Here is a 9,477-nt window from a genome sequence, read left to right as displayed (position 1 = left end):
TTCACACAGTCACCTGTAAATCACTCTATGTGGTGTACAGTTATTTTATTTCATAGTCATGGAGCTCAGTACACGTAGGGGCAATAAAAAATGCATCTGAGTTGCACTTGTACTTGCCTTAAATTCAGAATAACTTTGTATACTTTTAAAGAATTACCGATCATATCAAAATTCAAACAGAGGGAAGTAGTTTACTGGAAGGGAGGGGAAAAAAAAAAGAAAAAGTCTGGTAGAAACTTCAAAATATCAAAACAAATGTAACACAATGGAAACTAAAAACGGTAATGGTCAAAATCATGAAGGGAAAGGATCATGATAGCTAAGAAAATATGGGTAATGAAAATGACAACACAGAGATGAAAGGTATTATGAGAGTCAGAACACTCCTAAACAGGAAGCAAAAAACAAACAAAAAAAAACCCAGAAGGAATAAAAAGCAGAAGATGATGGTAACAGAAAGGGAAGCCACAACCAGTCCACTCAGCAGGACACAGCAGGTGGCCCCACCCACTGATTTTTTACTTCATTGATTACTTCACTAAACCTGTTAGAATGAACACTAATTCCCCCAACCCTGTTTAATGAAAAATTCATTCGTTCAAAATTATGATTCCATTTACAAAGAATCAAGGTACAACGGACAAAAAAGATGTTTCTTAAAACATTTGAAAGTTACTTTTTAACAGGAAAACTGCTACAGGATGTTGACTAGCCTATTCCAAGACTAAACATTGCCTGTATTTGTTTTGCTTGTGTAGTTTTCAACAAGACAGACATCACTTACATCAGACATTCACATCAGTGGATGTCTTTAGAACTGTCAAAAATCATGAAGACTGCACAAAGCACAAGAACATGTTTACTTGGGCCACACACAAATCACATAAAAACAGAGTGGGCTCCTTCTGTAAGGAGGTCGGAAACACACAGAACGTATGGGATCCAATTGGTGAAGATGAGGAAAGCAAACATGGAAAGTGTTTTCCATTTCTTCCTGGTCTGACATGAAATACATGACACAAAGCTCCTAACAAGTCACTGTGAGGCCACCACGGATTAGAGGTGGGTCCCTGCCTCCAGACATACAGGATAGGTTTGGCCAAGTCTGATGGCAACCCTAAAAGAGTATGTAACATCATCAAAAGAATGCAACTCTGGACAATCTTTTCTAAACTATTAAAAATAAAAAGCAAAATTTGATTAACCCTGCTAAAGAAAAGACTGAATTATCTATTTACCATATGTAAACAGTATTACCAAATCGTTCCCACATGAAGGAGTAATTAAGGTCTGCATTCAAAAATTTAGAAAAAATTGAGACTTCCCTGGTGGTCCATTGGTTAAGACTCCACGCTTCCAATGCAGGGGGCCCAGGTTCCAACCCTGGTCAAGGAACTAGATCCCACATGCTGCAAATAAAAGAAAAAAAAATTAGAAAAAAATATATGAGGTGTGTTAGGCAGTTAACTAGTGAAATGTTTTATTTTAAAAAAATTTAAATTAATTAATTTTATTTTGGCTGTGTTGGGTCTTCATCACTGAGCGTGGGCTTTCTCTAGTTGCGGTGGGCAGAGCCTACTCTTTGTTGCCGTGCACGGGCTTCTCATTGCAGTGGCTTCTCTTGTTGTAGAGCACGGTCTCTAGGCGTTCAGGCTTCAGTAGTTGTGGCCTGCAGGCTCAGTAGTTGTGACTCACAGGCTCTAGAGCTCAGGCTCAGTAGTTGTGGTGCACAGGCTTAGTTGCTCTGCAGCATGTGGGATCTTCCCCAAGCAAGGCTCGAGTACGTGTCCCCTGCCTTGGCGGGTAGATTCTTAACCACCGCGCCACCAAGGTAGTCCTAGTGAAATGTTTTAAGTGTTTAAAGTTTGTGATATTAATCAGCTGTGTATAATTTGCAGTTTGTTGTGGTTACTTATTCTTATCAACATTCACCTTCGTATCTAATTCCGTATTCTTCTTAAAAAGGGAGCTCCAAACTGCACAAGCTGGAGACCCCACCCATCCTGTGCCCTGCGTGGAGCAGGGCACCTGGGGCCCGACCGGGAGCGCGCAGCGTCTGCACGGCAGGGGCATCAATCAGCGCGGCCCCACGGAGGGGGCAGGCCAGGGGTTCGCCCTGTCTCCAGCGCGGCCACCAGGGTCCCCGACCCACGCCACTACATGCGAAACGTACGCAACCGCTAGGGGTAGGCAGCAGCGCCGCCGCCCGACGCGGATTTACGCAGGGCACGTGACTGCCCTCCCACGTGACCGCCCCCACGTGACCGCCGACGCCGTGCAGAGGGAGGAACCCAGTTCCCCCGAGACCTGGCGAGGTCCGGGCTGAGTCTGCGGCGGTGTGGCCGCCTCCTTCGGCGACGAGTGGAGCGGGTGCCACGCTTGGCAGTGGGCCTGGGGCCCCGAGTTCGACGGGACTTCAGGCGGAAAGCGCGGCGGCCTCCTCCCGAGCAATTGGGCACAATTGTCAGCGGGAACGGAGCGCTCCTTCGCTTTGGTCCTGCGCTCTCCCTCCTCAGCTGTGCTGAGGAAACAAATAGGCGCTGATGTGCCTTTCTAGGGCACTGCCTCTGGTGATGAGGTACTGAAAAGAGAAATCCTTTCCCACGAGCAGAGACCTGTCATTGTAAAGCCCCGTGGTTTGCTGGGAGCGGTGTTGTGAAGGGCGCGATGACAGTGGGGTTCCCGAATGGAAAGCAAATAAGTCCAGGTCCGGAATTAGGGTCTGTTCCGACGTGACCTCACCCTCGGGTGGCTGGCTGCCCGCTCTGCCCCGCAGCCAATATTGGGATTTAGGGTTGGCCACTAAAACTTGTACGTGGGAGTCAGGCAGGGCAGGCTTAGTGGAAGAGTCTCCTTCCCTGTCCCCACGGCCAATTCGGTCCGACGGTTAAGCAAGCATCACTGGGACGGCTGAAGAAAGAGTCTGACAGTTATCTGCAGATTACCTAGGCCACCTGGTTCAGCCTTTCCCACAGTAGAGACCTTTGGAAGAGCTTTTGTGTGGAATATGAATCTCTCAAATTCTGCACCCGTTCAGAAAAGTCCATCCCCACACCTCACTGGCAAAGCTCTTTGACCCCAACCCTCCAATGTGGTTTTGTTCAGGCCCTGCCTGAGGCATTGATGAGATGTGCTGCCCAGAGAGCTTCCCCGTCTTCTCCCAGTGGCCACCATTTTGCCTCACAGTGTACCTATATGGCTAGATTTATCAGACTCAGACAATATCCTAGACCCGGGTGGTGGAGATTCAGGCTCACGGTACATACAGCCTTGTGGGCGCATTCCAGGGAGTCTTATCCCCCAAGGCAACTGCCGGTCTGTTTTGATATTCTGAGCCAGGGGCTGCCCCTTGTGCCCCTTGTGCTGGATGTGTCACTAAAGTTGCAAAAGTCCCTGCCTGGTAGCTTTGCCCAGGCCTTTGCTAAAGTTCCTCCCTCATCTTCACTCTCGCTTCAAAGCCCTTGGCAATGTGGTTGTACGTCTGGATTCTAGTTGTGTTCTGCAGTTCTGGCTGTCTTCTGCTTCCCCTCTAGATCCACCACTACCTTCCTCTTCCCTAAGACCAACAGGAAGCTGGAGGGCAAGAGAGCTGAGTGGCTGCAGCCAATGAGAGGCACTGGTAAGGAGATTAGAGGTTGGGGGAGGGGGGAGAAGGCCTGGGTATTCCTCAGTTCTTCCCTGCCTAGCTGAAGGTCCACAGCCTGCTAGGGAAGAAGGCCACAGCTCCTGTTCTCACTGGGTCCAGGAACTCCAGCTTCCAAGCTTTGGGATTCTGACGGCTCAGCACTGTGGCCAGTGTTGGAGTGCATACCGTGCCTGTGGCTTCATTTAACCCTGCTTGTAGAAATAGTTCCATGCACCCCAATGTTCATTGCAGCAGTGTTTACAATAGCCAAGAAATGGAAGCAACCTAAATGTCCATCAACAGATGAGTGGGTAAAGAAGATGTGGTACGTATATACAATGGAATATTGCTCAGCCATTAAAAAGAATGAAATAATCTCATTTGCAGCAACATGGATGGACCCTAGAGATGGTCATACTGAGTGAAGTAAGTCAGACAGATAAAGACAAATATCGCAGAAGCTAAGAAAAATGATACAAATGAACTTATTTATAAAACAGAAACAGACTTAGAGAATGAACTGATGGTTACCAGTGGGGGAAGGGTGGTGGGGAGGGATAGTTAGGGAACTGGGGACTGACATGTACACACTGCTATGTTTAAAACAGATAACCAACAAGGACCTACTGTATAGCACAGGGAACTCTGCTCAATATTATGTAACAACCTAAATAGGAAAAGAATTTGAAAAAAATTATAGATACGTGTATATGTATAACTGAATCACTTTGCTGTACACCTGAAGCTATCACAACATTGTTAATCAGCTATACTCCAATATAAAATAAAAAGTTTAAAAAAAGGAGAAATAGTTCCATGTCCTTTGAATGTCCTGGTGTTCATAGTCTGGCCATAGAACTCCAGCAGTTTCAGTCTCTTTGTTTCTTTTTCCTGATGATTCTGTTGGCTTGAGAGAGGAGACACCCTACTATCTGCAACGGCAGGTTCCATGGACACTTTTTACATGAAAAGGTTCAGCACAAAGTCAGCGATTTTTCCCCCCAAAGGATTTATTTCCGGAATGTTCTTGGGGGAATAGTTTCTACTTCTTTGAAATGCAAAGTTATTTTTATTTTTTTCTTCAAATTATAAAGCTGAACAGCAAGATTTCATAACACTTTAAGCAGTTTTGTATGGAAAAAACGGCTTTCTTGGCCATAGGGAAGAAGTAGGTCAAGAGAAGAAGCCGAATTAAAAGGATAGTTTATTGATAATTGGGACAAATTAGGAGTCTTTTTCAAATGATGGGGAGAAACGTTGCTTTTGTTCTTTTCCGAAATCCAGCCAGCATCGCTGCAATACAGAACCTGCCACCATTGTCCAAAGACACTCTGGGCTGAAGCTTGTGTTTCTTGACTTTTTTTAAACAGCAGAAAAGGACGTGAATTCAGAGATTTCTCTGGGTAAGAAGTTGAGGGAGGGAGAGCAAAAATCCACATTATTCTTAAAAGGGCACTTGCAGGAGACTCCCTGCCCCCGCTTTTCTTTTGTCTTCTGGGCTGTACCCCAGGGAGGCTGTAGGGCTTGTTACAGGCAGGCTCAGAGGGAAGGACAGTACAGCAGAGTGGCGCAGCGGGAGCGTGCTGGGCCCATAACCCAGAGGTCGATGGATCGAAACCATCCTCTGCTATGAGCTTACACTTTTGCCTGCTATATCTGGCTTTTGGGTCCCCAGCTGTGGGGCAAGGTCTGCCTGTGGACCCTGGTGTCTGGGGGTGGCAGCTAGTTCTATGATGTAACGGTTAGCACTCTGGACTCTGAGTCCAGGGATCTGAGTTGAAATCTCAGTGGGACCTGTGGACCCTTTATGTCCCTTCCCAGGGGCACTTAGACCAAGGGTGGCCAGCAAAGGGATACAGTGGCATATGGTTCTAAGGCGTAATGGTTAGGTTTCTGGACTTTGAATCCAGAGATTCAAGTTCAAATCTCGGTAGAACCTGCTTTGCCTGGGACCATTTTGTCTCCCTCTCTTGCGTCCCGAGCAGTGGGACACAGGGACATAGTCTGGCACAGGATAGGTGGTAACTCTGAGACCCTGGCAGTCCACCTGATCACCAATGTTCCCCTCCCTCCCACCCCAGAGGGAGCCACGTTAGGGATTTCCTGATCTCCTTGTTCTTTTTAATGTCCTTCCTCCCGTCCTGCCCCCCCAGTTTGGCTTTAAAAAAAGGAGACTAGGGGAATTCCCTGGCGGTCCAGTGGTTGGGACTCCAAGCTTTCACTGGCGAGAGCCCTGGTTTGATTCCTTGGTCAGGGAACTAGGATCCCACAAGCCGCACAGCACAGACAAAGAAAATTAAAATAAAAAACAAAGTTTAAAAAGGAGACCAAAGGGGCTCATACGCTAATTCTGAGATGTCCCATCATGCACATTTAAACTCTAGAATCCCATGTCAGGACAGACAATTACTTAATCTTCTCCACTGATGAGCTTCAGTGGGGACTGTTTACTCTTCATGCAAATGCAGAAAAGGGTCCATTCAGGTACTGCCCATTGGGCCCCTGGGTGGCTACTGTCATAGGAAAGGCTCTTGAGAGTGACACTGCCCACAAGTGCACCTGCTCTTCTCATAGATACCAATACTTCATAGGTCGTGTGCCCAAGTATATGCTTATGTGTGTATGTGTATATATGTATATGTGCTTATATGCTTACATGTGCATGTCTGTGTACACATGTATATGTGCGTGTGCACGGACATATGCCTGTGTATATATGTGCACACATACAGCACACACGTCAGCGTATATGTGCACGCATGCACGTGTATGCGCATACACACATACCCGTATGTATGCGTGCGCGCATATGTATGCGCGTGTATGTATGCACTGTATGTGCACGTGTGTATATGCACGTGTATATATGCACGCAGTACACATATACATGTGTGTACACGTGCATGTATGTGTATGTGCAATTTGATTTCAATTTAAAAATCAGACTTCTGTTCTGGTACCTGCTCTCCTTGTCTTTAAAACGTACGGCTTGAAAATAATTACCTTTCACTCAAAGAACATTGTGCCTAAAAGTTTTCATGAAGCTTGTAAGAAAAGTCTATATAAATTTAATTTTTTTTTTTTTTTTGCTGTACGTGGGCCTCTCACTGTTGTGGCCTCTCCCGTTGCAGAGCACAGGCTCTGGACAGGCAGGCTCAGCGGCCATGGCTCACAGGCCCAGCTGCTCCATGGCATGTGGGACCTTCCTGGACCGGGGCACGAACCCGTGTTCCCTGCATCAGCAGGCGGACTCTCAACCACTGTGCCACCGGGGAAGCCCTATAAATTTAATTTAAAAGGAAGTCTTGACAAGGAGACGGTAAGAAAGACAGTTTTTCCTTCAAGAAATCTAGGCTTTTGGCAGCTTCAATGTAGCCTTAGAAATGCTAGTGCTTTATGTCTCATACAATTCACTACTCGCATGACTCACTGAGTGTTAACTACCCTTCACTCTTAGAACGCTGTGCTTGAGTTCTTTCATCAAGCTTTTGGAAACATCCATGTAAAACTAACGTGGAACACTTTTTACAGGGACACGGAAAAGAAGACACTTTTTCTCAGTTAAAAAGCCAGGCTTGGGCTTCCCTTTTAAGTCAGTGGCAGAACTTAAGAGCCTATAACAGGCAGTGCCCTTGCCTCACACCCTAGGCCAGCATCAAACTGATGTGTGGGCGGTGCATGAACTCCAATCCTTACTCCAGCAAAGCTGAGGAGGAAGCACCAGTATCTACACTGGCTGGAACTGGACCAAGCGGACAGGCCTGGAGGAAATGGAATTGAGAAATCTGGGCTCGGATATGGTCCAGAGCAAGGGCACTAGAGAACAGCTATTCACCAGGATGACTGACATACACACACCTACAGGACATGATCACGGTCCACTGGAGGTATCAGTGGCACCAGGACTCAGACAACAGCACTCCTGTAGGGCAGCTGCTGGGTGTGACACGAATCTGGACCTATTCTGTTCCCCTCCTCATGCCAGGATAGCACTGCTCACTAGCAGACACCCCCTGCCCGATCGTGGTGCAACCCCTCACTGTGACTGCTCATATCACTTGAGTTATAACGAAGTAAAACCAATCCTCATTCCACTTTCCTCTCATGCGGCTGTAACCAAAGGTCAGCTGTGGGTAGGACCTGACGCCGCATGTGTGAACGCCCCGTCCCCCAGCCTGGGGGGGGGCGTGTTTTTGTTGTAGCTGTAAGAGGTGGCTTTTGAAGCAAGAAGAGCAGCCCCACCGGACTCCTGGCATCCCTGGCCCACAGAGGGCTTCGGGCAAAGACGCTCCCCTGCTCCAGGGTGGTGCTGGCTCCCAAAGCACGAGGGAGTAGCCTGGGTGGGGCTGGTGAGGGAGGGCACACGCAGGCCCCTGGCTGGGGAGTCAGCATCTGGTTCACGCACTCTCCACACTCAGACACTCTTCAAGTGTTTATTCCATAATCAGTTACTGTAGAGGATAGAAACTCAATTGTATATAGGTTGAAAGGAAAAAATATACAATTTCACACATTATATCCAGTTGTCAACCCAGATAGGTATACAGGTACAATACAACATAGAGTAAATGAAGGAAATCTAACAGCTCAGGCTTACAGCACTGAGGGATCCAAGAAGAACGTCACCACCCATGATAACAAAATTCAAGTGCTTTGAACAACCAACTGGAGGCCTATCCACAGAAGTCCTTGTTTCACAGGATGAGCCCTGACATGGAGTTCCATGATTCCATAATTTCCAATTCTTTGCTAGCCCTTTCTGTTTGTGGGTAAACTGCTCTCTTCCACCTTTCTTTAAGGCGAGCTCACATGAGCACTACATGCCAGGTGGGGGAGTCCCGTCAGGAGCCACGGAGGCTTCACCGAGCCCCGTGGACGAGCCAGGCCCACGGAGTGTGGGAAGGACACCGGGGAGGAGAACAAGGAGAGGCTGGGCCATCAGGAAGCTGCCTCACCCAAGTTCAGGGTCAGAAGAGCCGTCACCTGCCTGACCCCACCCAGGGAAGGATGGAGGAGGCTGACTGCCGACCACACAGCCTAGCCTGAGCAGGGCAGCTGCCTCTCCATCCTTCTTCCATCTGTTAACACCCATCACCCTTCGCAGGCCTCCCTCTGCCTCAAGGTGAGTTCACTTAAAGAATGTGAATGTGAAAGCGTGAATTTGGGACATAAGCTGCAGAGCCTGCAGGGCCACAGTTAGAGGGTCTGGTCCCAGGAGGCGGCTGTTACACAGCACTCTGGACACCACAGCAGTAAGGAATGTGGCCCACTGTTGCCAGAACTTTTTCTCCAGAAAAGCTGAAAATCCAGATTCATATTTATGAGCCCCCTGATTCCTAAAGGATGCAGTTTATTCACATTCTGGCAAAAACATTTTTAAGAATAAAATAAGTGGATAAAAATAAGAGCCAGCTGGGCAGACCATAGACCCCTGCAGCCTGCCCGCTTCCTGTCATTTCCACATCAAATCTCTCTGAGGCATGTGAATCAGAATTTCTGGGGTCTTAGCCGTTCACAGGACACTTTCTGGATTTTCACTAAGCCCAGAAGACAGTACTCTGACTCCATTCTTGTTCTTTGGAATTTTTCAGTCTTAAAGGAAACTCAAATTGGGGCACCCTTCTCTCACGTTAAAATATTCCAATCACATACATATTACGAAGATAGCACCTCATCGAACTGAGGGAGGGGGCTGCTGACAAATTGACAAATGGGGGTAGCAAAGAATTCTGAAAAACCAAAGCAGTAAGAGAAAAGCTGAGCTGTCTTCTTCCAGTGTCTCTGATACCCACACGTGGCAGCTCCTCCATCCTCAGGCAGCAGACAGGCCTGCCTCCCAGCCTCCTCGACCT

At 47.6% G+C, this 9,477-nt stretch overlaps 1 non-coding gene across 1 annotated transcript; it reads left to right on the top strand.

Moving 5' to 3' along the window:
* The first annotated feature begins 5,183 nt into the window (after nucleotides 1-5,183).
* On the top strand, nucleotides 5,184-5,255 carry TRNAM-CAU (transfer RNA methionine (anticodon CAU)). Its single transcript has one exon. It is a non-coding gene; the product is annotated as a tRNA-Met (tRNA).
* Nucleotides 5,256-9,477: the final 4,222 nt, after the last annotated feature.

The sequence above is a fragment of the Phocoena phocoena genome, chromosome 19, assembly GCF_963924675.1.
Source record: "Phocoena phocoena chromosome 19, mPhoPho1.1, whole genome shotgun sequence".
NCBI lineage: Eukaryota > Metazoa > Chordata > Mammalia > Artiodactyla > Phocoenidae > Phocoena > Phocoena phocoena.
Note: the sequence above shows the minus strand (reverse complement) of the source record. Positions and strands in the feature narration are given on the sequence as shown.